The sequence below is a fragment of the Cyprinus carpio genome, chromosome A6 (genome assembly GCF_018340385.1).
Source record: "Cyprinus carpio isolate SPL01 chromosome A6, ASM1834038v1, whole genome shotgun sequence".
NCBI lineage: Eukaryota > Metazoa > Chordata > Actinopteri > Cypriniformes > Cyprinidae > Cyprinus > Cyprinus carpio.
In genome coordinates, this window is record NC_056577.1 from 12,424,772 (window position 1) to 12,452,502 (window position 27,731).

A 27,731-nucleotide genomic window follows, 5' to 3' on the forward strand; every position below is an offset into this window, starting at 1 on the left:
ATTTATCAACATCCAATCAAAGACCATATGCAAAACATATGCCTGAGGACAAAAGGTTGTAAACTTTCCCTCCAAAGTTACCATTCCTCATTCGCTCACTCAAGTCCTGATGGTGTGACATTGTTACCCTTTGTAGATCACTGATCACCAGATCGGATAGGTTTTTTTTTTTTGAGATACAGAAACTCCAGGGCAAGAGCAGAGCTAAGAGTCCTCAAGAACCCAACATAGCTTGTTCCAGGCTTTCAGCCTATTCTTTCCACTTCAAGATCCTCTGACTCAAACTGGTTCTTTTTCATCAACCAACTTCAGCAAAGATCAGCTTAAGCTTTCAGATTGCATCTGGACTCCCTTTCAGACAGACAGGACATGCAAGTATCAAACTTAGTCTTATTAATTAATACAATAAGTCGAATTTGCACCTTTTTACAAAAGTGTGTATGAACTAAGAAACTGATGTTTCCTTCAGGCTGTAGATCTGTTGAATATTAAATTGTACCATAGCTTCGTGTCTTTATTTCTCTTCTCTTTTCTGCTAAAGCGCCTAAGCTTTAACCCCTCCTCCTATGCCAACTGTATCTGTGTGTGTGTGTGTGTGGGTGGGTGTTAGACTAGTATAAGTGTTTGTGTAGTTAATAAAGTCTTACTTGTATCACATTTGAGGTTGTTCATTGTTTGTTCATAACTGGAGTCCCTAATCATGCAGATTTTTGCTACATGCTCTTATTAGAATTTGCAGTAAGAAAGTTGTTTTCCTTAACAGACAGTTTCCTACAGACAGTTGACACTGAGATGTCAAGTAAATACTTACAGCAGATCTAAATATTTATAATTAATCATAACTAGTTATGATTGATTATTCATATTTCCCCTTTAAACTGATTTGCTACATACTGTAGACACAAACAAGCAACACACACACCTCTGACTATATAGATTTTTCTTTCTCACTCTTACCCCTACCATAGACACCCTCATCCTTTGCTCCATTAATGTTTCCTTCTCAGATTATTTCACACTCTGGTATCTTATTTTCTCTACCTGCATGTCTTGGTGTGCAGCTGCCTCTGTGAGCATCTGCCTCTTATTTTCTCGTAGCAGTCAGCCTTGGCAGTAGCTGCAGCACTACAGCAGGTCAGTCACAATGAGCCAGTACCAAACACTGTCAGCAATCTTTACATCTTGTCATGGTCACATAACAACTGTTTAATCAGCTAATATATCTCTTATGTTGAAATGTCTATAGTCTCAGACCACCTCCAACAGTATCAGCAGCAACATCAACAATGACAGCAAAGGCAGCAACTGTAGCAGCAACATCCCCAGCAACCCCCCTCAACATCAGCTGTTCCTTGTAAGTTATGTCAGCCCACGATGTTTTAAAGTTAGAGCTGGGTATTGCCTACAGTTTCACAATATGATACGTATCATGATACAGGGGCCACATTGAGTTTGAATAATGATCATGTCCTACACAGAGTTTACTATAACAGCTATTCTTTATTATTCTGTATAACAGAGGGGGAAAAAGTTAAAGAAAATTCTTCAACTTTTAAACTTAAAATGGTCTTTTCTGTTCTGTGTTTCTTTTTCAAAACTGAGTCACAGCATTTGCTGCTGTATCAATACAGAAGCATCCACATCGATATGCGTATAAGCAAGGAATGCATCACAATATATGGATTTATATATAAATCAAAGCACAGCATTAAAAAAACCACCAATAATACTATCACCACCCCCCCCAAAAAACTCATCACCCATACTTAAACCTAACCATATTGTGAAATGAGTTCCCTAACTTATTCATGTCCCACCTCTATAGCAGCAAAAGTGGTTTGCAATACCATGAACACAATAAGCACATTGTACCTAACATGTGTAATTAATTTATATAAGATTACTGCATGATTCCCCGACTGGAAATAATTCAAATTATGACAATGTTTCTTTTATCCTAAAACACAACAGAATTTGATTATACACTGTTTTGTGTTGGGTAATTGAATTGTATTGGGTGTTAATACCTTGGTTTTGTCAGATTGTTTTGGGTTGAGTTGGATTGCTGTTGTGTTGTGTTGAATACGGCTACCGTAAATGAGATATTTTTAAAAGAAAATAGTCCCTACTCTTTCATGATAAAATCATGATGTGCCATAATGCTATGGCAGTTATTGTTGCCACACTAAGCGAAACAGCATATTCTGAAATTCTGCAAAATCAGCTTGGATAACAAAATAAGCAAGCTAAGGGTCACCAGGACCAGCCCCAGTGCAAAAATCATGAACAATGAAATAATGAGCAGTTGTGGGGTAATTGTACTTACAATGACTGTTAGTCAGATGGAATATAGCTCACACACTGCTTTAAAGTGTTGTGTTAACCTTTAAACTCCTAGGTCAGACTTTTATTTTTTAGGCTGACCTCCTCCTTCTTATGTTAAAAGGTATAAAGTAAAGGGATGTACAGGAAGCTCACTCAGGAAACAGGAAAGGTGTTTGCACACTCCTGCACAATGCAGTTATTAGCAGCTTGAAGAGGTTGTTGGGGAGGTTTATGCTCAGAAGTATTGTCACGGTAATACAGAAAATAGCTGGAGCTACATTATTATCTTTTAAAAAGGTATGTGCATTTTTAAAGATACCTTTCTCAATTTTCTGAAGAATTTTAGCAAATGAATATATTTTGTTACCTCACACAAGTTACAGGAACAATCGGTACTGTGATCTTTCTCATGTATTCTTTATTGACATTTACAGTGGTTGGTTACCCACTGGGAGTGTCACTTGGAACTACTGGGTGAAAAACATGCAACTTGTCTTCAAGACTATTGCTATCTTACATTTCATGTATACACAGACAAAAATTAAAACAACAGTGTCATTTATTAAAATTACATTTTAAAGTGGTCTAATCAATTAATATCATTATGATTATTATTATTATTATTATTATGTACTTTTTATAGTACATAACAGAAATATGATGCATATTAAAAAATGTCTTTATAGTAAGTAAACTAAACGTTGACAATCAAAAGGTTTTAAGTTTTATATTTAAGTATTATTTTGGCTTATATTTAAGGAAAATATATTTTAAGAGATTTAATTATACAGATTTACTCAGTCATATTTTTTATGATTACATGACAAAATTGTGTTTGTATTCTAAAATGTATATTATTGCTTTTTTAATAATGTAAATTTCTATGTGCAGTCTACTAGATTGTAATCAAGTGCTCAAAAATAATTTTTGATGTTGACATAAATTGTAGTTCCCAGCATGCTTTGCATGGGACTTAACAAGGATACATTTTTAAATTACAGTTTTACACAGGGTTACCATTGTGGTGAAGAGTGGAGCTTTTGCTTAGGGGGAATGCGGTTACTTAATGTGTTCCACTGCCAAAACAGTCATGCTGGATGATAAGTGAAAGAATTGGTGCTCTGCATTTAACCCATCCATATGTGCACACATAGCAATGAGTAGGGAACACACAAAATGATGTTGCAGACAGCATAAAACTCCCCACGACATCTCCAGACTCACATGTGCTCAGTGTGAATCTGCTCTTATCCGTGAAGAGAATGTGGCATCAATTATGGATCTGCCCAGAAGCGTCATGCCCATTCAAACTGAGGGAGCACGTGCCCCCTCAGATTTTGGAGCCAAACGGATTTGGAATGCAGCTTCAAAAAGACAAAGACAATCTCTGGCGAATTAATTCTCTAATCAGAAAAAAACAAAGTGCAGATGTGCGTACAATGTTAATAAGATACTGTGAAATGCATAAGATATGCATTTCACAGTGTAAACAGCTTCAGGGATTATAATGGAAGTTTTTGAGAGTGCTTGAACTCTGGCTAGACTGAAGTTAATGATAATGTTCTATGATAATGTTATTGTTCTTTGTTCTCTTTCTGTACAATGAAAGTGTTATAATTAGTAACTATTTTTAAAATAAAATAGTTTTTATTAAATTCACGTTACAAGTCAATCGTATTACAAATATTTTATGGCATGACACCCACATCTGGTAGGCCTACTTAAAGTTGCAGTAGGAGATCTTGGAAAATGCTAACTTTAACTTGATAGCCTGAAAGCGAACATCCCACCCTCCCTGCAATCGTCGTCAAAAGCCACGCCCCCTGAACTCATATAAGCTTACAGACCAGAATATAAGAGACAACATTACTACAATAGGCTATTTCAGTGGTTCCCAATTCCAGTCCTCATACCCCCCTATTTAAATTGTATTTATTTACAGAGGTATATTATGTCACACTTCGCACTTTTCTCTAGTAAGTTTTGTCTGTGTGTGAAGACGCTGCACAATGCAAATCCGTGAATGAATGTTCCGAAGTGAAGTAAATTTCAATGGATTTCCCCTGCTCAGGGAGTAGGGGAGCAATGAACACTGTGTAGCGATCATATAGATCGGAACACAGTTCATGCACGTAGCTCACTTCTAATGAGCTGCTTATCTGTATAAATCTGAATCGGGTGTGTTAGCTAAGTGAGACATGCAAAATATGACGCGATATATGCAAGGACTGGAATTGAGAACCACTGGGCCTACCTCATGTGTCATTCAACGGTGAGAAAACTTTAAAAGTACTACAATAACAGGAAGGAAGATCGGGTTGTTGACATTTGTCTGCCATTCTCACTCTGTTCTGATGTTTTCTGGACATTGAGCTGCATGGTGCTGAGTTGTGAACACAGGTCCCATTACAGGATATCCGGCCTTCATGCCACCTTCATGGATTATGGTTCTGACAGTTTGGTCAGAAACATGCACACAAGTAGCCTGCTGGAGGTCATTTTTGGACGCTCTGGCAGTGCTCCTCCTGTTCCTCCTTGCACAAAGAAGCAGATACCAGTCCTGATGCTGGGTTGTTATGGCCCTGTTCATCTCGCCTCATGTAAATTCAGTTGGAATAATAAGACACCACAGGGATGTTTGTTTGTTTGTTTGTTTGTTTATTTATATAGCACAGTTTAATAAAACTCACTTTGCCCAAAGTGCTTTACAGTCACAAGCTAAACAAAAAAACAACAAGAAAATGACAGAGATAGACATATCCACCTCACATAGACATACATAAACATTAACCCATTTAAAAATGCTCTCCATTTGAATTTAAAATATGTTGTTTTAACACAGCTTTGAACATGTGTAAGGATTTGGCAGATCAAATAGATTGAGGGAGATCATTCCACAACTTAGGGCCTGCTCGAGAAAAAGCTTTATCACCTCTATGTTTATATTTTGTTCTGGTAGTGCAAAGCAGATGTTGATTTTCTGATCTCAGGGATCTAGAGGGGGTGTAGCTTGCCACCAAACCGGACAAATACACAGGAGCTAGATTGTGCAAGGCCTTAAAGACAAGTACGAGGATTTTATAAATAATTCTAAGTCGTACTGGCAGCCACTTTAATGAAATGAAATGAGTCACTGATTCATATTTTTTTGCCAACTTGATCATTTTTGCAGCAGCATTTTGGATTTCTGTAAACGCATAAGTGCTCAAACATCAACTCCATAATAAAGGGAATTACAGTAATCCATTCGAGAAAAGACAATGGACGTAATTGCTCTCTCAAAATCTGAACTAGATAGAAATGGTTTAGTCTTAGCTAACAGACGTATATTAAAAAAACAAGATCTCACCATAGTGTTAATTTGTCTGTCCAACTTTAAATCACTATCCAGAACAAATCCCAAATTTAGATTTAACAAAACCAGTCAAAGAAGTTGCATTCAAGCACTGCAGCACCTCATGCTTTCTAGGGCCATACACAATAACATCGGTTTTATTTACATTAAGCTTTAAAAAATTTGCAGCCATCCAATCCTTAACATCGTGTAAGCATGCTAATAAAGTGTCAAGTGAGTTTGAATTTAACTCACTCATAGGCAAATAAATCTGCGTATCACCAGCGTACCAATGGAATGACAATTTATATTTGCGAAAAATAGCCCCTAAAGGTAGCATATAAAGGGAGAAAAGAATTGGAGCAAGAATTGAACCTTTTGGGACTCCCCAAGGAAGATGTAATCTTTAAGAATTACAGCCCCCAATATTAACAGAAAAAAATCTGTCCGTGATATACGATTTAAACCATTTGAGAACATTACCTTTTAGGCCAACCCAGTGTTCTAGGCGGTTGATCAAAATCTCATGGTCCACCATATCAAACGCTGCACAAAGGTCAAGCAGTATTAAAATAACATTATCGCCAAAGATGTCATTTAACACTTTGTATGTATCTGTGGCAGGACTTAAAGCCCGACTGAAATGGCTCACTTATTGAATTCACAGTGATATGTGCTTGTAGCTGCTTAAATACCACTTTTTCTAAAACCTTGGTTAAAAAAGGTAAATTTGAGATCGGTCTAAAATTATTTGGATCCTCTATTGCCAAATTAGGCCTCTTTAATAATGGCAGAACTGTAGCATGCTTAAAATCTGCTGGACAGGTGCCCTGGCTAAGGCATTTGTTAGTTAGATTCAACACCATAGTCCCTACACTAGCAAAAATCTGCTTAAAAAGATGAGGTGACAAAACATCACCTTTAGATGACGAAGGCTTAAGATGTACAAAAATATCCGCCAAAACTGGAAGGGTAACGAGATCGAATTCTCTCTATTCCTTGCTACAAGGCACAGCCAGGTCAAAAGACGGAGTCACTGGTAGTTTCGGTATTGTTGAATGTAGACCAACAATTTTATCATAAAAAAATTCAAAAAGTCTTCACAATTCAGGATAGAGGGATCTGGATACCTAGTTTGCCTAGGGTTAATAACTGAATGTTACCAATTAAATGAAATCAATATCAACAACATCCATATTAGCACTGCAGAGGTAGTATAGTGTAACACAGGAGACTTGTGAGGATCCATGATCAAGGAGGTTTAATGAACAAAGACAAAACCAGGGTCAAAACAGGCACGGGTCAAATACTGGGCATGAAAACAGTCCAGGCAAACAAGAACGAAACAGTAGGAAGAGTCACAAAAAAGGCAAACAGCAAGGACCCTACCAAATAGTGGAATAACCAGTAAATAATGTACCGGATTGCCAAAAAGAGGGCTATATTTACACAGACTGACTGATGAGGTGTGCACAACAGGTGTGGAGGGAACCAGACGTTAATATTTTGGTGCTGGTTCCCTCGTGTAGTGGGTGGAGGAAATAGCATGTGTAGAACCAGATATAATACAGAAGTGTTTAATGCAGCTCTGAGGTGGCATGTGTAATGTTACAGGAACAGGAGAGGACAGTTAGACAAGGATCTATATCCAGAGAGTTTAATAAAGTAACAAAATAAACAAAGAACAAGAAACACAGAGCAATAAACAAAATACAGGTAGAATGGCAACCATTACTATCAACAACTGACAAAGACACAAGTGAAACACAAGGGTTATATATCAGAGATGGGCACTGGAGTTAGTGACTCTGACTTTGGTTCGCAGTCAAGTCACATTTTTATAGACCTCAGATTTGACTCGGACTCGACCTGAAATGACTCTAGACTTGAGATGGGAAATAGCATGTGTAGAACCAGATATAATACAGAAGTGTTTAATGCAGCTCTGAGGTGGCATGTGTAATGTTACAGGAACAGGAGAGGACAGTTAGACAAGGATCTATATCCAGAGAGTTTAATAAAGTAACAAAAATAAACAAAGAACAAGAAACACAGAGCAATAAATAAACAAAATACAGGTAGAATGGCAACCATTACTATCAACAACTGACAAAGACACAAGTGAAACACAAGGGTTATATATCAGAGATTGGCACTGGAGTTAGTGACTCTGACTTTGGTTCGCACTCAAGTCACATTTTTATAGACCTCAGATTTGACTCGGACTCGACCTGAAATGACTCCAGACTTGACTCGACTCGAGGAAAAGGACTTGTGAATATTCTAAAAGCAACTCGAGTCTTTATACTTAAATAGGCCTAGCTACTTACATAGCCTAACTGATATTCAAAAGGCGGACCGCATCTGCACCCCTGCATCTATCCGGACCGCGAGCCGAGCATTGCATCAAAACAGCGGAGCGGATCACATAACAAGTGCTCAGGGTCGTTTATGGTAAATATCTTTCAGCGCTATATCGTCTAGTATTTTTTATCTAAAGCCAAATGCGCTTTATTCGAGCCCTTTCATCTCAGTGTGATTTCTCGGACGCATGCCGGCGCCAAGTTTGAGCTGCGGATGCCGTAGTTATTTTAACAACAAAACAAAGCAGAGAACATCAATGCTGCAAATATAGTTATTTTGTCATACTATCTATCTATCTATCTATCTATCTATCTATCTATCTATCTATCTATCTATCTATCTATCTATCTATCTATCTATCTATCTATAACCTATGACTCTGACTGTTTAAACCAGATGTGACAAGACGTTTCTGATCTACATTTAGCATTATTAATCTGTAGGCTAAGAACATTTCAAAAGAATAATGTAATAATAATTGGGAAAACTGTTTTTACTTAGATGGCTAGTTTTTTTTTTTTTTTTTTTTTTTTTTTTGCTCAAGATGAGAACATTTTGATTATTGTAGCTATATTGTTTTTAGATAATGCTTTTAAGTTTAAAATATTAAAATAGTATAGATTTCAGGAGGAAAACTCTGAACAGAAAAAGTATATTGGAAGAAAAAATAGAGGTCGTGCCTTGGAATTTTAATTGAATACTCCTGACTTATATAATAAATAAATGCTTAATTTGTATGGTTTTGTAATATCTGTGTCACATATTTCCTTGTGTGTCATAGTAGATCAGAATTTTATTATAGAATTTTATTATTAAAAAAAACTGTTTTGAACATTGTAATGGATTAAAACATAGCCTATAAATGACAGGCTGTGTGTAGAGTAACCTTACATCTTAAGCAGATCATAGAATATATATTTTGTCTATAGCTTATAAAACAGCTTCATAAATAGGAAGATTTCAATACATAAGAATTCTGAATGAGATTTTTTTTAGCAAGCCATTAAATGACTTGAGACTCGACTCGGACTCGTGACCAAAGACTCGAGACTTGACTCACACTCCAGTGATAAAGACTTCAGACTTGACCCGGACTCCAGGTTAAAGACTTGTGAAAATCTCTGCTATATATACAAAGAGGGGAACAAAGGGCTAACAAGCAACAGGTGAGACTAATTAATTACCATAGAAACTAACAAGGGTAACCATGACAACAAAAGAGGCAAGCAGGGAATAATGTCTCAGGTTACGCATGTAACTATGGTTCCCTGAGTAGGGAATGAGACACTGCATCCTCTAGTGGTCCTATGGAGAATTACTTCAGCATGACCTGTGTCTGAAGCAAATGTCTAAACACGAGAATAACATTGACCAGCGACAGCCTATGATGTCACTACCGGGGTGACCACAGTATAAAAATGGCATAGAGAGAAAACATTATCTGTTTCTTCATCTGAAGTTCCGAGGCATGGAAAGAAAAGAGGATGCATTGACTTGTTCCCTTTTCAGGGAACCATGGTTACATGAGTAACCTGAGACATTCCCTTTGAGGGAACTCGAACTGCGTCCTCTAGCAATTGCTATGGGGAACGAAATATCCACGCTGTCATGCTGAGTGGAGTGCATGCCAAGCACCAAGGCGAGTACTAACTCTATTGCATAGCCATAGAAGTTGCCCCTTGGACGCCTCAGTGGCTGTCATTGATGATATCCCCTTCGGCCAAAGAACTAAGCTACATACCCAAAGTAACTTACCTGTAATATCCCCTTTGGCCAAAGAACCAAGCTACATACCCAAATTAATTTACCCTATAAAGGCTGAGCAAAGAAAGCCCAATCCCAGGCCAGAGCTCAAAGGCTTTGAATCAGATAACAATGTGATTCCTTTAAGGGGATATGGCTGGGGGTATATGTTTTCCATATTACCAGACCCTGGCTTGTCACCTAAGGGGACTTCATACAACAACCCTTAATTCTCCCAGGGAGGCTACTAAGATGATGCTGGCGGCATGAGACCCTTACAAATATGGATTTTAAAAAGCACAGAAGGATGCTCAGTGTGTGCACTTACCATGAATGTGGATTTTAGAAGGCACTTAGTGCCATTATAGAGGCCACGAAGAGGCCTAGCAAACTGGAATTACTGCATCATGGAGCTCTGGGGAGTGGAGTACTCAACCCTTTAAATAAAGAGGAGGACTCACATACATGACCTTGTGTAAAACATGCTTAAGGTGGCCCATCAAGCGAGAAGGGGCACTGTCACTCACAGTCCATCAGGAGAGCTGCAAGGATGGCCTAACAGTCTGATATGACTGCTTCACAGGCTCAAGAGAGCAAAGTACTCAACTTTCGAAGTGAGAGGAGAACTCACTTTGGAGCTCCAATAGTGGAGTTCTTGGCCCTCAGTTCGAGAGGAGAATCCACATGCTCAGCCTGGGAGTGACAATCTCATAGACAACCCTCCTGCAGTGAGGGGAGAACTGCCAAGCTCATAAGGGAAGCCTTGCCTGCACACAGAGCTCCAGGAGCAGAGTTCTTAGTTCTCAGAACTAGTGTTGTCAAAAGTACCGACTACTATACCAGTCGTTACTGAAATTTTAAAAACGTCCATTTGCCACAAATATTTGAACACTGCTAATCGGATTCTTATACACCGCTGATTGGCCATTGTGTTCATGCTCTTCACCTAGCGCTCACACAGAAGCACACAGGAGCATTTGATAGCTGAATTTATCAGCGGGAGCATTTGAAAGCTGCATTTATCAGCAGATCTGTCTATGTGCAGATATATTAGGGATCCGCTGACAGATGCAGCTGTCAAATGCTCCTGTGTGCTTCTGTGTGAGTGTTCAGTGAAGAGCTTGAAGCGATGATCATTGTAGTCAATCACAGTCATATCTGTTGAGTGTGATCTACTCAGATCAGAAGGGGAACTCACATGATCCATCCGGGAGTGCCAAACTCATGGATGACCTCTCGCAGTAAGCGGAGCACTGCCAACCATAAAAGCAGCCCACCAATGAGGCAAAAAAAGGCATAACAACCTGATATGACTGCGCAAGGAGCCTTGGGAGTGGAGCCCTTGACTCTCCGACCGAGAAAGGTGCACACATCTTACTCTGGGAGCAGCAGGCTCATAGATAATCCTCTGCAGTGAGGGGAACACTGCCAAGCTCGACTATAAGGGCAGTGTTATTTTACAGACCCCCAAGAGGTAACCAGAGTGAGGTGAGAGAGGTCCCAGATAGGGCCCTCATCTCCTGACTTTCGACAGGGGAGGTGCACGGGTGCACAGGGAGTCCTACTACCCTGTATTGAAAGTCAGTGGTATATAATAAAGGCTCCAGATGTGCTTCAGAATGAAGGTCCTGGGTGTGCCTTTTTAGCTCCCGCACATAGCTCTCAAGGCTTGCAGATATCTTCTGGAGACATGGTTGAAGAAACCACACTTGGAGCCTAACAACCTAACAACCTGATACTGTCACCGAAGCGCCGCTGTAATACCAGGGTTAATGATCCAGGATTCTGTGCTGGTGACATACTCACAAGTGGCCCTCAGGAGCATGAGGGGAGTACAGTCAAGCTCCTAGCCCCAGAGAGAAGGGTACTCTACTACACCCATATGTGGGTAAAGGAGCAACAGCTCAGTTTAGGGCCAAGGATCAAAGAAGTTTGCAAGCCTACACTTGGGAAAGAGAGGGAGACTTATTGAGGATGCCTTGTAGGAAGCCATACAACCCAAGAGGTCCCCCGCTACTCCAAATGCATTGCTATGAGCCTGTTCAACTCCCACAAGAGGCAAACACACTCATGAAAACACTGTCTACAATCTCAGGTAAATGGTGAAGCACTCACCTCCCCTCTCGGTAGTCCCACATATGCATCATGATGAGCGCAAAGAAATAAGCACAATGAGCACATGCAACTCCCTCAAGAGCTGAATGCACTTGCTTCTCACCCACACACAAAACACACGAGTCACGTGAATCTGTGGGTATCGGAGCAAAGCCTCTGATGAGAGACATGCACTCCTAGTCTGCTAGCTAACATAGACAATACGGCAGTGAAGATTAAGAAAAGGATGATGTGTTCTCTCGGTGACATTATAAGCAGTTGCCAGCCAATGTTATTATCGTTTTTAAACATTTGCTTCAGACACCAGTCACACTGAAGGTGTTTTTGTGCATGAAATATATTGACTAAAAGAATATAAAATAATTAACATCTTTTTTTCTTAATTTCACAACAGCACACTATTAAGATTATATTGTGAGTGTACACAAATATAAATAGGCCGTATATAATTTCATATTATGTCTTACTATTTTTGATATGATTTTTATGCTTTTTAAACCAGTGGCCAAGCACTGGCCCACTCAAATTGACAGCTGGTCCACACAATGCATTTATGTAAAGAATAAGTAATAAGATTCTGGTGGATAAGTGCTGATCTTCCAGCTAGACAGCTAGAGCTGTCAATCTGAGCAATCAATCCAATGCAGGAGTGCTCCCACAGTAAAACAGTTCTCGGCTGGCCTTTACTCGTTGTCCTTACATACTATGCCCATCCACTATACTTGATATTTAGTTTCTATTGGTTGAACTTCCCAATGTTTTCAAATTGGAAATCATTATCATCATTATCATTGTGCTGCAACTGGATCCTGGATATCCTATAGGTTTAGCAAAGCAGCATGTAAAGGTAGTCGGCCAATATCAGGCAGTCGACGTGTGTCTGCCAGTTTTTGTGGTGCTCCACACGTCGGCTTTTATTGGGCTCATGTCAGCATTAGTTTGCCTGATTCAACAATGATCTGTGTATATTTCATATATCCTTGTTTCAGTCTGTCCTTTTGAATGACGAAAATAGACTGTTGATTCCTGCTGATACAGACAGTTAATTCCTCTCAGGCAGGCACAGAACACACCTGGTCTGAAGTTGGCTTGGTGTGTCCAGGCCTTAATGCCACGCTATGAGGATCATCTGAAGTTCTACACAATGTGTTATGTTGTGTTTGGACTTGTGTGAATTGAGAATACCTGCTCTAAATAAATATATGTGAACTACTATGGTTTACTAATGTTTGATCATGCTGCAAACCAAAGAGCAGCCCAAAAGCTGCAGATGTATGTTGTTTACATGTATTTGGTATTGTTTTGTCTCCTTAAACAGTAAGGCTTGTGGTATTCTGCTAGTTGAGACCTTTATATTGATATATGACATTATAAAGTAATTTTTATTTACAATTTAGACCTATATTTTCGACCTTTTTCTCCTTCAGCCAAAACAGATCATTCTTAACAGATCATTCTTACAAAATTATCTGTTGTACAAAACGTAAATTTTTAGGTACATATCTATACTGAAAAACTTCAGATAGTTCAATACCACTTTTCTGTGGGATAGCTACAATTTATCCCTCTCTTCTCTCTGATAGTGAGTTCATGCACACATAAGTCCTAGCCATGCCTCCTCTCACTCATTCAGCTACAGTTGGTGCTATTCAACTGTAGCGCATTTGTTAGCTAAATATTCTTTCAGTGTTTCCTATAAATTACCACTTTGGTGGCCTGCCATAGTCTAATCTGTGCCACTACTGTTTTATAATAAACCGAAAATATTAATGTAATAATAATAAAAACTCCATAATTACGGGAAGAAAGAGGCGGGAACCGGCGAACACTCAAAATAAAACTTTAATGACAAAATAAATACAAAACAGCGCGACAGTCCCTCACGGGCGACTGCCGCGAATAAACAAAAACCAAACACAAAATAAAACCCAGGCCTGGTCCTCTCTCGTCCTTCACTGTCGTCGCTCCTCTTTTGTATCCTCCCGATCTCCTCCGTGGGACTCGAGACCGGTGAGTGGAGCAGGTGTCGCTCATTTCCCAATCACTCCACTGGCCTCGCTCCGTTCCCACGGCTCTCGGCCCCGCCCCACTCATCACACCCCCATCGCCCCTCGCAGGCCGGGGGGTACTCCCGAGACTGCGCTCTACTCCCCCCACCCCCCCCCCACTCCGGGGGAGACCGCTCACGGTGACCTGCGGGAACCTGGGGGTAAGGACAGACGAGGCGAGAGAAAAGGAGATGGAAGGATGAGGAGCGACGGGAGACGAGAGAGGGGAGAGAGGAGAAAAAAATAAATAAAAATTCCGGTTCCCAGACACGCTGCCGCTCGGCCCTCCACCGGCTGTGTGAAGTCCTCCGCGGTGCCTGGCGGTGGCACTGGATGGCCCTCGGTGCACGGCACGACACTCCTCCGCCGCCCGGTGGACGGCAATGGCTCCTCCGGTTTCGGGCAGCCGGCAGGAGTCCCCCGTTCCCTGCTCCTCCCCATTCTTGGCGGATGGCAGCAGGCTCCGGCCACCTGGCGAACGGCGCCGACTCCTCCGCTCACTTACGGACGGCAGCCGCCCCTCCACATCACGGGCGGCCGGCAGCGAGTTCGTCCATCCCCGGCAACTCACTCCAGACCACCACCTCGAGCGTCCACGGCGCCAGACTGCTACGCCTTGCTCCATGGCACCGCGGATTCACCCCAGCGGCAAGGGATCTTCGGCATCGCGTCCCTCCTTCCTCCCGAGTTTCGGCACCAGTGTAATAATAAAAACTCCATAATGACGGGAAGAAAGAGGCGGGAACCGGCGAACACTCAAAATAAAACTTTAATGACAAAATAAATACAAAACAGCGCGACAGTCCCTCACGGGCGACTGCCGCGCATAAACAAAAACCAAACACAAAATAAAACCCAGGCCTGGTCCTCTCTCGTCCTTCACTGTCGTCGCTCCTCTTTTGTATCCTGCCGATCTCCTCTGTGGGACTCGAGACCGGTGAATGGAGCAGGTGTCGCTCATTTCCCAATCACTCCACCGGCCTCGCTCCGTTCCCACGGCTCTCGGCCCCGCCCCACTCATCACAATTAAATTAAATAAGTATAGTGTGTTTGCACTGCGTGTTTCAAAGTGGAGTGCACACTTTGCTCACAGGATCTCTCCTTCATGGAATCTAGAATGACTCAGGCCTTGTGTATCTGATTGAAATCTAATTTAAATGATTGACTGTCCGAACTATGTATTTGATCAGATACTATTTGTCTGTACGTGGCACTCTTTGATATTACTGAATATCTGCATTGTTTTTTATGGCAACAATGCTGTGTTAGTATGCTTACACCTAAAACAACAATAACAGCAATACAGTTTGCAATAGGCTACAGATGCTGTCTTGCAACATTACGACATGTTGCTTCACACTGGATTATATTACATTTTATGAGGCAGCGGCAGAAACATGGAATTTGTGGATTTATTCCATGCTGCTGTCTCTGCCGGCCTCAAAAGAGGTGTGTAGACCAGCTCTGTATTGTTATTTTTGACTTGCACATCACAGCAATGCAACCTTGTTTCTGCAAAGACATTCAGCATGTTTATTACCACACAAGTCTAAAGTGTTTACATTTTACGTGGCATGAGAAAGTGACAAAAAACCTACCCAAAATCTGATCTGAGCGGTCAGGCTGAAATGGATTTCCAGAAATGCTATTTAAATAGAATTTCAAACCACAAATACATATAGCTTGAAACGGATTTGTTTCATGTGAGTTTTACTTTTATTTATTTTTATTTATTTATTTTTTGCCGTTCACACTTGGTTAATATGATCGGATTGCAATTAGATATGCACAAAAATCAAATTAGGGCTATCTTCAGACTGCAGGCAAATCTGATTTATTTGGTCCCACTTTATAATGTATCCCTAATACTTGTGTACTTACATAGTAACTAGATGTGTACATAGTATGTAACCACAGTGTAAGTACACAGTGTAAAAGTCGTATGTAGTATGTAGCTGTAGTATCTACAGCTCTAATGTTTGTGTAACTACACATATGAAACAACCCTCTGAATGGTTTGTGAAAGTACACTGTAAAAAATGTACTGCAGAATTTACAGGAATTTACTGGCAAAAAAGTTGCCAATGAAATCCTGTAAAAATGATGTTAATTACTGTAAAATGGATTACAGTATATTACTGCAAAGGAAATTACAGTTAATTGCTGTATGTGAAATACATTAATTTGTAGTTTTTTTACAGTAACATTAGATTAAACTTGTAGTTTATTTTACAGCAATATTTTGTAATTTCACTAAAGTACAGTATTTACCTGGCAACAAAAGTTGCCAATAAAATCCTCTAAATATCCCTAATTCCAAGATGATGTTGTAACAATTTAACAATGAAAATGCTGTATTATTTTAACAGAAAACTGTAAAATACTGATATAAATGCATTATCATGAACTCTATCTTAATACATTTACAAATGAATAAAAACCAAGTCAATGATGTTGCAAATAAGTATTTATTTAAACTGGCAGAAAATAAAAATAACAGCATCACAAAACTACAAATACCTGTTAAAAAACTAAACCATATTCTGAGTAGAACCTCAACTTTCTATAAAAATGAAGGTAAATCAACAGAATTTGTATAATTTTGGTAAAAATAAAGAAAGAAAGAAAGAAAGAAAGAAAGAAAGAAAGAAAGAAAGAAAAGGATTAAAATAAAATGCTGGAATCAATATTAAATCACAAATTCTTTTGTTTGAGCTTAGGTTCTATTGAATTAAGAATATTCCTGCCAAAGGCAATTTAATAAATACATACTGAAAGTCCATCAACTTTCTGAGATGAGCACACACGAGGGTTGTCCCTCTTCTCTGAGACCTTTCACCTTGTTTTGCCTCTATGTATCCATCTTGTAACCAGTAAGTGTTGTGATTCCAAGGAAACATCTGCACATAAAAACAAGCAGAAGCATCAGGCTAAAGTGAAGTATTGAATGAAACTAGCTCAATAAAAAAATCAGAATTTACCAGTACTTAAAGCGTTACTCCACCCAAAATGAAAATCTTGCCATTAATTACCCCCATGTCGTTCCAAACCTGTAAAAGCTTTGTTTGTCTTCGGAACACAATTTAAGATATTTCGGATGCAACCGGGAGGTTTGTGACTGTCCCATTGACTGCCAAGTAGACTACCACTGTCAAGGCCCAGAAAAGTATGAAAGACACTGTCAGAATACTCCATCTGCCATCAGTGATTCAACCGTAACGTTATGAAGCAACGACAATACTTTTTGTATGCAAAGAAAAGAAAAATAATGACTTTATTCAACAATTCGTCTCCTCTGCGTCAGCGTAGCACCATTTTGGAGAGTATCCACTGGACACAAACTGCATAGGCTGTTCTGTGTCAGCTGGGTCACACGGATACGCTTTCTACGTTTATTTACGCTTTGATTTGAATGAAAACAGCGTATCCGTGTGGTGCGGCTGACATGATAAAAAATAACGACTTTGTTGAATAAAGTTGTTATTTTTGTTTTCTTTGCATACAAAAAGTATTATCGTAGCTTCATAAAATTACAATTGAACCACTGATGGCAGATGGCCTATTCTGACGATGCTTTTCATACTTTTCTGGGCTTAGACATTGTTAATTGTTTGAAAGTCATTGGGACAGTCACAAACCTCCAAAATATCTTAAATTGCATTGTATGCAGTGGTAGCATCTCTTCCACTATGCAGGGTCAGACATTTTTTCTAATGGGCATGCATCTCGCGGTGATCACTGGTGATTGGTTCTACGCAGATTTTCGCTCATCTCAAAAAAACCTAGGCTCCCGCCTGCATTCCTCACAGATTGCGACATGCCATGTTTCTGGATAATATTTCAGTGATTAACAAGTTAAAACATAAATTCTGCTTTGTAATTCACACACTGTATTCCACCAGAGAGGACTGCGGCTGCAACACATCATCATTTGGATTACAAACCCGATTCAAAAAAAGTTTGGGACACTGTACAAATTGTGAATAAAAACATAATGCAATGATGTGGAAGTTTTAAATTTCAATATTTTATTCAGAATGCAACATAGATGACATATCAAATGTTTAAACTGAGAAAATTTTTAATTTTAAGGGAAAAATAAGTTGATTTTAAATTTCATGGCATCAACACATCTCAAAAAAGTTGGGACCAGGCCATGTTTACCACTGTGTGGCATACCCTCTTCTTTTTATAACAGTTTGCAAATGTCTGGGGACTGAGGAGACAAGTTGCTCAAGTTAAGGAATAGTAATGTTGTCTAATACAGGCTTCTAGTTTCTCAACTGTCTTAGGTCTTCTTTGTCGCATCTTCTATGATGCACCTAATGTTTTCTATGGGTGAAAGTTCTGGACTGCAGGCTGGCCATTTCAGTACCCGGATACTTCTTCTACGCAGCCATGGTGTTGTAATTGATGCAGTATGTGGTTTGGCATTGTCATGTTGGAAAATGCAAGGTCTTCCCTGAAAGAGACGACATCTGGATGGGAGCATATGTTGTTCTAGAACTTGAATATACCTTTCAGCATTGATGGTGCCTTTCCAGATGTGTAAGCTGCCCATGGCACACACACTCATGCAACCCCATACTATCAGAGATGCAGGCTTCTGAACTGAGCGCTTAAAACAACTTGGGTTGTCCTTGTCCTCTTTAGTCCGGATGACATGGCGTCCCAGTTTTCCAAAAAGAACTTCAAGTTTTGATTAGTCTGACCACAGAACAGTTTTCCACTTTGCCACAGTCCATTTTAAATGAGCCTTGGCCCAGAGAAAACGCCTGCGCTTCTGTATCATCTTTAGATATGGCTTCTTTTTTGACCTATAGAGTTTTAGCCGGCAACGGCGAATGGCACGGTGGATTGTGTTCACCGACAATGTTTTCTGGAAGTATTCCTGAGCCCATGTTGTGATTTCCATTGCAGTAGCAATCCTGTATGTGATGCAGTGCTATCTAAGGGCCCAAAGATCACAGGCATCCAGTATGGTTTTCCGGCCTTGACCCTTATGCACAGAGATTGTTCCAGATTCTCTGAATCTTTGGATATTATACACTGTAGATGATGATAACTTCAAACTCTTTGCCATTTTTTTCTGAGAAACTCCTTTCTGATATTGCTCCACTATTTTTCACCGCAGCATTGGGGGAATTGGTGATCCTCTGCTCATCTTGACTTCTGAGAGACACTGCCACACTGAGAGGCTCTTTTTATACCCAATCATGTTGCCAATTGACCTAATAAGTTACAAATTGGTCCTCCAGCTGTTCCTTATATGTACATTTAACTTTTCCGGCCTCTTATTGCTACCTGTCCCAACTTTTTGGAATGTGTAGCTCTCATGAAATCCAAAATGAGCCAATATTTAGCATGACATTTCAAAATGTCTCACTTTCAACATTTGATATGTTATCTATATTCTATTGTGAATAAAATATAAGTTAGTAGGTTAAGGTTTGGGCGTAGGTTAAGGGGTCTAAAAATCTAAATTACTTATTAATAAAATGTCAAAATTGCATATTTGCTGTAAAATGGGTAGGTTTAGGTCTGGAGGTAGGTTAAGGTGTCTAAAATCTAAATTGCTTATTGATAAAATGATAAAAATGCATATTCGCTATAAAATGGGTAGGTTTAGGTTTGAGGGTAGGTTAAGGGGTCTAAAAATCTAAATCGCTTATTGATAAAATGATAAAAATGCATTGATACGAATATCTTAATGATATAAAAGATAAGTTCTGTAAATATTTTTCCATGTCCTTTGAATGGGTTTGACCCTCAAGCTTGGCTACAAGCCTCTCACTGTCATCATAATTACCAAGATGTGCATTAAAATTTTAGATTTTGAATTTAAGATTTCTTTCTTTAATTACTGTCACTGGGATTTCTGCAGCAGTAGTTCTCTGGGACTGAAGCATAATTTTTAGCAGATTAGAGTTCCTTTTGAAATTCTCTTATTTATTTATTTTCTTGCCAAACTTCACTTTCACATACAAAAGATTATAGTGAAAATTTGATTATCTTTTCAATAAATCCAATCAAAAATTTCCTTGAACATAAATCTTTGCTTTTTCATGTGTTGCAAAGATATTACAACATAGCCAATAAACAATAGTGACAGGAAAGTTGTTGTTATCAGAATTTCAGGTGCAATTTACAGCCCCCTGTTGAGTACCAGAATAAAATTTGGATGATGTTGTTCCAATTTTAAATTTCCATCTCTTACGAGATTTTAATATTGGTTCATGAAGACTTCATTCTTCATCTACTCTGCTGCTATCATGTCCCTGTCGATTTATGCAGTTTTGTCTAATTCTTAAGCCCCAAAGGATTTCTATGGTCTCCAGTCTAACAATGAGTATTTCAACTCATTCATTGTCTATATAGGGTATTTCTAAGCTTTACCTCAACACTTCTAAAAAAGCAAATAAGAACTGACTTACTGAAGAAAGGGAAGGAGAAGCTCAAACCTCTTTCCGGAGCACATTTGAACGTTGCGCTGAAAAGACCCTCGCCAACAGGAGACCGCCGATCACGGAGGGAACATCACCACTTTGTAAGGTCCACCCAATTGGCCCAACGACGGAATCCAATGGCGTGGGCGAACATATACAGGTCCTTCTCAAAAAATTAGCATATTGTGAAAAAGTTCATTATTTTCCATAATGTAATGATAAAAATTAAACTTTCATATATTTTAGATTCATTGCACACCAACTGAAATATTTCAGGTCTTTTATTGTTTTAATACTGATGATTTTGGCATACAGCTCATGAAAACCCAAAATTCCTATCTCAAAAAATTAGCATATTTCATCCGACCAATAAAAGAAAAGTGTTTTTAATACAAAAAAAGTCAACCTTCAAATAATTATGTTCAGTTATGCACTCAATACTTGGTCGGGAATCCTTTTGCAGAAATGACTGCTTCAATGCGGCGTGGCATGGAGGCAATCAGCCTGTGGCACTGCTGAGGTGTTATGGAGGCCCAGGATGCTTCGATAGCAGCCTTAAGCTCATCCAGAGTGTTGGGTCTTGCGTCTCTCAACTTTCTCTTCACAATATCCCACAGATTCTCTATGGGGTTCAGGTCAGGAGAGTTGGCAGGCCAATTGAGCACAGTAATACCATGGTCAGTAAACCATTTACCAGTGGTTTTGGCACTGTTAGCAGGTGCCAGGTCGTGCTGAAAAATGAAATCTTCATCTCCATAAAGCTTTTCAGCAGATGGAAGCATGAAGTGCTCCAAAATCTCCTGATAGCTAGCTGCATTGACCCTTCCCTTGATAAAACACAGTGGACCAACACCAGCAGCTGACATGGCACCCCAGACCATCACTGACTGTGGGTACTTGACACTGGACTTCAGGCATTTTGGCATTTCCTTCTCCCCAGTCTTCCTCCAGACTCTGGCACCTTGATTTCCGAATGACATGCAAAATTTGCTTTCATCCGAAAAAAAGTACTTTGGACCACTGAGCAACAGTCCAGTGCTGCTTCTCTGTAGCCCATTTCCTGCACACGCCTGTGCACGGTGGCTCTGGATATTTCTACTCCAGACTCAGTCCACTGCTTCCGCAGGTCCCCCAAGGTCTGGAATCGGTCCTTCTCCACAATCTTCCTCAGGGTCCGGTCATCTCTTTCATTGTGCAGCATTTTTTGCCACACTTTTTCCTTCCCACAGACTTCCCACTGAGGTGCCTTGATACAGCACTCTGGGAACAGCCTATTCGTTCAGAAATTTCTTTCTGTGTCTTTCCCTCTCGCTTGAGGGTGTGTGTCAATGATGGCCTTCTGGACAGCAGTCAGGTCGGCAGTCTTACCCATGATTGCGGTTTTGAGTAATGATCCAGGCTGGGAGTTTTTAAAAGCCTCAGGAATCTTTTGCAGGTGTTTAGAGTTAATTAGTTGATTCAGATGATTAGGTTAATAGCTCGTTTAGAGAACCTTTTCATGATATGCTAATTTTTTGAGATAGGAATTTTGGGTTTTCATGAGCTGTATGCCAAAATCATCAGTATTAAAACAATAAAAGACCTGAAATATTTCAGTTGGTGTGCAATGAATCTAAAATATATGAAAGTTAAATTTTTATCATTACATTATGGAAAATAATGAACTTTTTCACAATATGCTAATTTTTTGAGAAGGACCTGTAATGCGTGTAGGTCTTTTACTTGCAATTCTGCGAAGTTCGCTTAATTTAACAGGATTTAGTTTCAATTTTAGTCTAGCTCTGTTTAATCTGACTCCAATTTCAAGTGATCATTAAATTTAGACTGGATTTCTAATTAAGAACTGATAACAGGTATCGATTATTTATTGATTTAGATCTTTGATTGTTCTGGGTATCCCATATTTTCAATTATTAATTCATTAGGGACCCGGTATTACATAGAGAACTTATGCCGGCTGGTCGCAGCCTCACACACACAAACTCATCAGTTCTGATCTTAGACAGAGTATGCAGGGTGAATATCTACCTTTAAGTCAGACACACTCTGCTTGCTCATAACAAAAAAAAGCATAGTTTTAGTATATTCACGAAAACTGCAACTTACTACAGCAGAAATCGAAAAGGTCTCAGATGATGTGCCCCATACTCCATTCATTGAACCTTCCGTATGATCTATCCTGAACACAGATTTGCGGTAATAACAGACTTGACTTTAATCTACTAGAAATACTGATTACAGAAGAGATCAGAATAAATCAAATATAACATTTTATTTGTCAGGTAAAATGTATCATGCCAATTAAATAATTAAACATTTAGAAGCCAATTCAGAAAGGAAAGGATAATGCAATTGTGAATCACATTGTAGCCACATGGAAATTCTATGCTCCTGTACATGGATTACTGTAGCTATATGGGAAGTAGCCGAGTGTTCCATGATGAAGAAAAACAAATTCATCATAGTCACACATGTAACTTGAGATTGCTGAACAATTCCTATGTTACAGTTATTCTAATTTAACACAAGACATATGGTCTAGAATGCATAGCATCCTCAAAGTTTTGCAAACAACACTTACAGCAAAGAAATCATATGTTTTATAGAATAAACTTGACTAATCTATGTGAACATGTAGTAGCACAAACAACTAAAAAGTATGTTATATGAGCACAATGTGGTTAATTACACATTTTAAAAATAAAAGGAAATGCATACCTGACAGCAAAGAAACACACAACAGCATGTGCGAGTTCTAGTGCAGAGCTCCAGACTCACACACACAGTGTGGGGGTACCCCACTTGACCCCAATTGAAAGTATGGTGTTCCCAGAATAATCAAAGATCTATATTAATGCATAATCAATATCTGTGATCAGTTCTTAATTAGAAATACAGTCTAAATTTAATGTTCACTTGAAACTGGAGTCAGATTAAACACGGAGCTAAAATAAAACTGAAACTAAATCCTGTTAAATTAAGTGAACATTGCAAAAACACAAGTAAAAGACTTACTGTAAATGCATAATACCTTTACCCACACCATTAGATTCCATCGTTGGGCCAGTTTTACCAAGTACAGTATTGCGTGTAATGGGTTACAATAACATAGGGTAAATAGCAGTCCCAAACTAATTAATTACAATTATTAAGTTGTAATAAACCACCAGTCATTTAAAAATATACAAAATAACACAAGGTAAAAAAATAATGCATCATCTTGGGGTTACAGAAACAACAGTTACAATCTGTAAGGGAATTTGGGTCACATGAATCGAATCCTAAGGACTCTGAATCCACTTAGTTAATATTTGAATCTGAATTAATTACATTTATGCATTTAGCAGACGCTTTTATCCAAAGCAATTTACAGTGCATTCAGGCTATACATTTTTTTAATCTAACTTGTGTTCCCCTGGGAATCGAACCCAAAACCTTTTGCTCTGCTAACACAATGCTCTACCACTGAGCCACAGGAACACAATTAATATTTTACACTTTATCAACTGTTGAGTTTAGAGTATCTTACCAATTCTGTAGCAGGATATTATTATCGTGGCCTTTGATAACAATATCATGCAGTTATGATTACTGATTGTGAGCAAGGTAACTAGATCGACAGTTTAAGGCAATAACTTGTAAACAAAGTCAAGTATAAATATAAATAATATCAAATAAAACCAAACACTTTACTGAAATTATTCTACAACAGACACCAATTTTACACACACATTCATACAGCAGTGAGGAAAGGGGTGATGTTACAGAGATTGACTGGATTCCTGAATATCCAACGTTCGACACCATTTCCTAACCGCAACCTGAGAGTAATAGTAATACTAGCAATTCAACCTGGGTTCATTTGCTTAATAAGATTTACATCAGTTCAGCAAGCATTAAGAGATTGTGGTACTTGCATTCGGATGCTTCTGTGAGCGTGTTCCTTCTAGGTTGCTGGAGGGAACAACTGCGGTGTTGGTTAGTTGACGGTTGGTCAATGGTGTGTAACCGCACTGGGTAGTACATTAACGTTAGCTCAAATGATATATAGGGAATTTTAATAATTAATCAGTGATATGATTAATTTATATATCTCATATGACAGTTATATTAAGATTACTGAAGATGAAAAATAGGTCAATTGTATATATCAATAACTCATTACAAGGCACTGTAATTTACTCATTAATATGTCAATATTCCATTCTTCATATCAATTAACGTGATATCTTTTCCTGGTAATTAATGCAAATCGAACAGTGGTTTGTCCAGCAAACGGCCGTAAGATTAACTAATCAACTTTCAATAAAGTTATCACTTCTTATAATTCCAGGAAAAATAGTTTCTGGCCATGAAACCATTCTCCTGTCCTTATAAAATGTAGGTTACTGAAAAGTAACAAATAAGCTTTGTAGCTAAGATCAAACATTTCATTGACTTCGTGAAGTGAGCATTTTAGACAGAAGCAATCATGAATATATATTGGAATTTAATAATTGAACTAATAATACATCAAACTACGATTCACACAGAGTAAATATGCGTATAACAATACAAAAGTAAAAACAAAGACAAGACAAAAACGGATAACAGATGAGAGAGAGAGTGAAAGGGTGAGCGAGAGAAGGTGAGAGAGAAATAGGCGAGATCACAGAATGATCACCCAGCACGGCAAAATCACATACAGTAACCTTTTGAAAGACAACAAAGAATCAGATCACCTTGAAAAAGGGAATAGACAACCTTAAGCAGCGTTTAAATCGCTATAGAAAATAATACTTGCATGTGGGTCTCTTTGTGCCTGCTAAAGACGAGCGTGCGTGTGTCGTTCTTTTGGAGCTGGGCGTGTTCTCTAATGTCTTTCGGGGCGAGCAGACTCACGCGAAGTTTCAAAGGTTCAACGAACGTGGAGTTACCAAAGAAATGATTCAGAGTTCGTCTCCCTCGTGTAGGGTGAGGCGAATATGAGAATAAAACTTAGTAAAGAAAATAAAAGAAAAACGGAGATGAGAGCTCCCTAAGGAGACATCAAAACAGACGTTCTCTCAGACGAAGTGCTCGGAGATGAAGTGCCAAGCCTCTGTTCGCGCGAACAACCAATGAACGTTCACGATCTGAAGCGGGAAAAAGTTCCTCTGTCTCTGGGGAGACACCCACTCGAGTGAGTTATGGTGTTGTCAGAATTCAGCAATTATATTCCAGCAAAGATGGTAATTCCAGAATAATACATTTTACTGTAATTTCCTATGTATGAGTGGTTCGGTCAAAGCAAGACGGTTAAACAGATACCAAGAATGACAGGTAAAGGTAGGAGAAACATAAAGTTACATTCATATGCAGAATTACACACATTTAAAGTTTATTAACACACAATAAAATTGCAGATACTCCAATTTGATATGGGAAGACATCTAAGCACAAAAAGGAAATACAGTCAATACATTTAGAATACATTTACTTTCCTTTTTCCTTACAAGAATTCCTAGCGAGCTGGGCTTTTTCTGTTTCTCCCAGTTGGGTCATAAAGTTTTATGACATGGTCAGCAATTTAAACCCAGCCATGCTGGCACCAGGCCGGTCATTCAGCTTACAGAGAGTTTGATTTACCTGCATGAGTTCAGGGGCTAAAAGCTTTGGGTTTTAGCCAAGGAATGTGCATTGTTTTAGATTCAACGAGCCATGATTCATTAATTCAGAACCAATTAATGAAAGAACTGCTCATACGTTACAGGTGTGTTCTTCGGGAAAGCACTCGTACGGTGAATAGATGGTTGGAATTGCTGGGTGGAACCATGTGTTGCGGTTGCCGGGTTACGTGTTGCTTCTCAATGAGGTGTCTTACGTGTCTCGGAGAGCTGCTGGAGGCAGAGTCTTTGTTCTTCAGTGAGGTTCAATAAAGGCTCAAACTGAAGTTGAGCTGAGTTGAAGTCTTGTTGGCACTGAGCAATGCAGGCATATCACAAGGCCAGCAAAGCTGGTGGGGACTGGATCAACAGGCCTTTTAACCCTGTCTATCATGTCCAACAACGCCCCCCCCCCTCCCTCCCAGATTGGTTCTCCCAATCAGATATTGTCATGGGCGGGATTTACGTCACATTCTCCTGCTCATGCATAAAATGAACATACTGACCATTTTAATTGCTTGATTCCAAACTTTTAGAGTTTACTGAACATTTTAGTCCTCTATTGTACAGTCAAGTCAAGTCATCTTTATTTATATAGCGCTTTAAACAAAAATGATTGCGTCAAAGCAACTGAACAACATTAATTAGGAAAACAGTGTGTCAATAATGCAAAATGACAGTTAAAGGCAGTTCATCATTGAATTCAGTGATGTCGTCATCATGCAGCTCAGTTCAGTTTAAATAGTATCTGTGCAATAATTTGCAATCAAGTCAACGATATCGCTGTAAATGAAGTGTCCCCAACTAAGCAAGTCAGAGGCGACAGCGGCAAGGAACCAAAACTCCATCAGTGACAGAATGGAGAAAAAAAACCTTGGGAGAAACCAGGCTCAGTTGGGGGGGGGCCAGTTCTCCTCTGGCCAGACGAAACCAGCAGTTCAATTCCAGGCTGCAGCATAGTCAGATTGTGCAGAAGAATCATCTGTTTGCTGTGGTCTTGTCCCGGTGGTCGTCTGAGACAAGGTCTTTACAGGGGATCTGTCTCTGGGGCTCTAGTTGTCCTGGTCTCCGCTGTCTTTCAGGGCTGTAGAGGTCCTTTCTAGGTGCTAATCCACCATCTGGACTGGATACAGACTGGATCCGGGTGACTGCAGTGACCCTCTGACTTGGAAACAGACTGGATCTGGTGGCTACGCTGACCTCGGAATAAGAGAGAAACAGACTAATATGAGCGTAGATGCCATTCTTCTAACGATGTAGCAAGTACATCGGGTGTTATGGGAAGTGTTCCCGGTTCCAGTTTACCTAATTAATGCAGCCTAAAAATCCTTTAATGGATTTGGATATTAGAAGTGTATTAGTATGTTATGTGTAAGCCAGGTTAAAGAGATGGGTCACAATGTTAGGTAGGTTATTCCAGAGTTTGGGTGCTAAATAGGAGAAGGATCTGCCGCCTGCAGTTGACTTTGATATTCTAGGTATTATCAAATTGCCAGAGTTTTGAGAACGGAGCAGACGTGGAGGACTATAATGTAACAAGAGCTCGTCTATATTTTAAAATCTATATGCCATTCAGGGCTTTATAAGTAATAAGCAAGATTTTAAATATCTATACGATGTTTGATAGGGAGCCAGTGCAGTGTTGACAGGACAGGGATAATATGATCATACTTCCTGGTTCTAGTAAGAACTCTAGCTGCTGCATTTTGGACTAACTGGAGTTTGTTTACTA

The 27,731-nt window shown here is 39.3% G+C and overlaps 1 protein-coding gene across 1 annotated transcript in view; it reads left to right on the top strand.

Moving 5' to 3' along the window:
• Positions 1 to 2,178: 2,178 nt before the first annotated feature.
• LOC122145290 overlaps positions 2,179 to 27,731 on the top strand; it is a 108,846-nt gene continuing 83,293 nt past the window's right edge. Inside the window, exon 1 of the mRNA XM_042758099.1 lies at positions 2,179 to 2,622. The gene's annotated coding sequence lies outside the window, so the exon portion shown is untranslated. The remainder of the gene's footprint in view (positions 2,623 to 27,731) is intronic.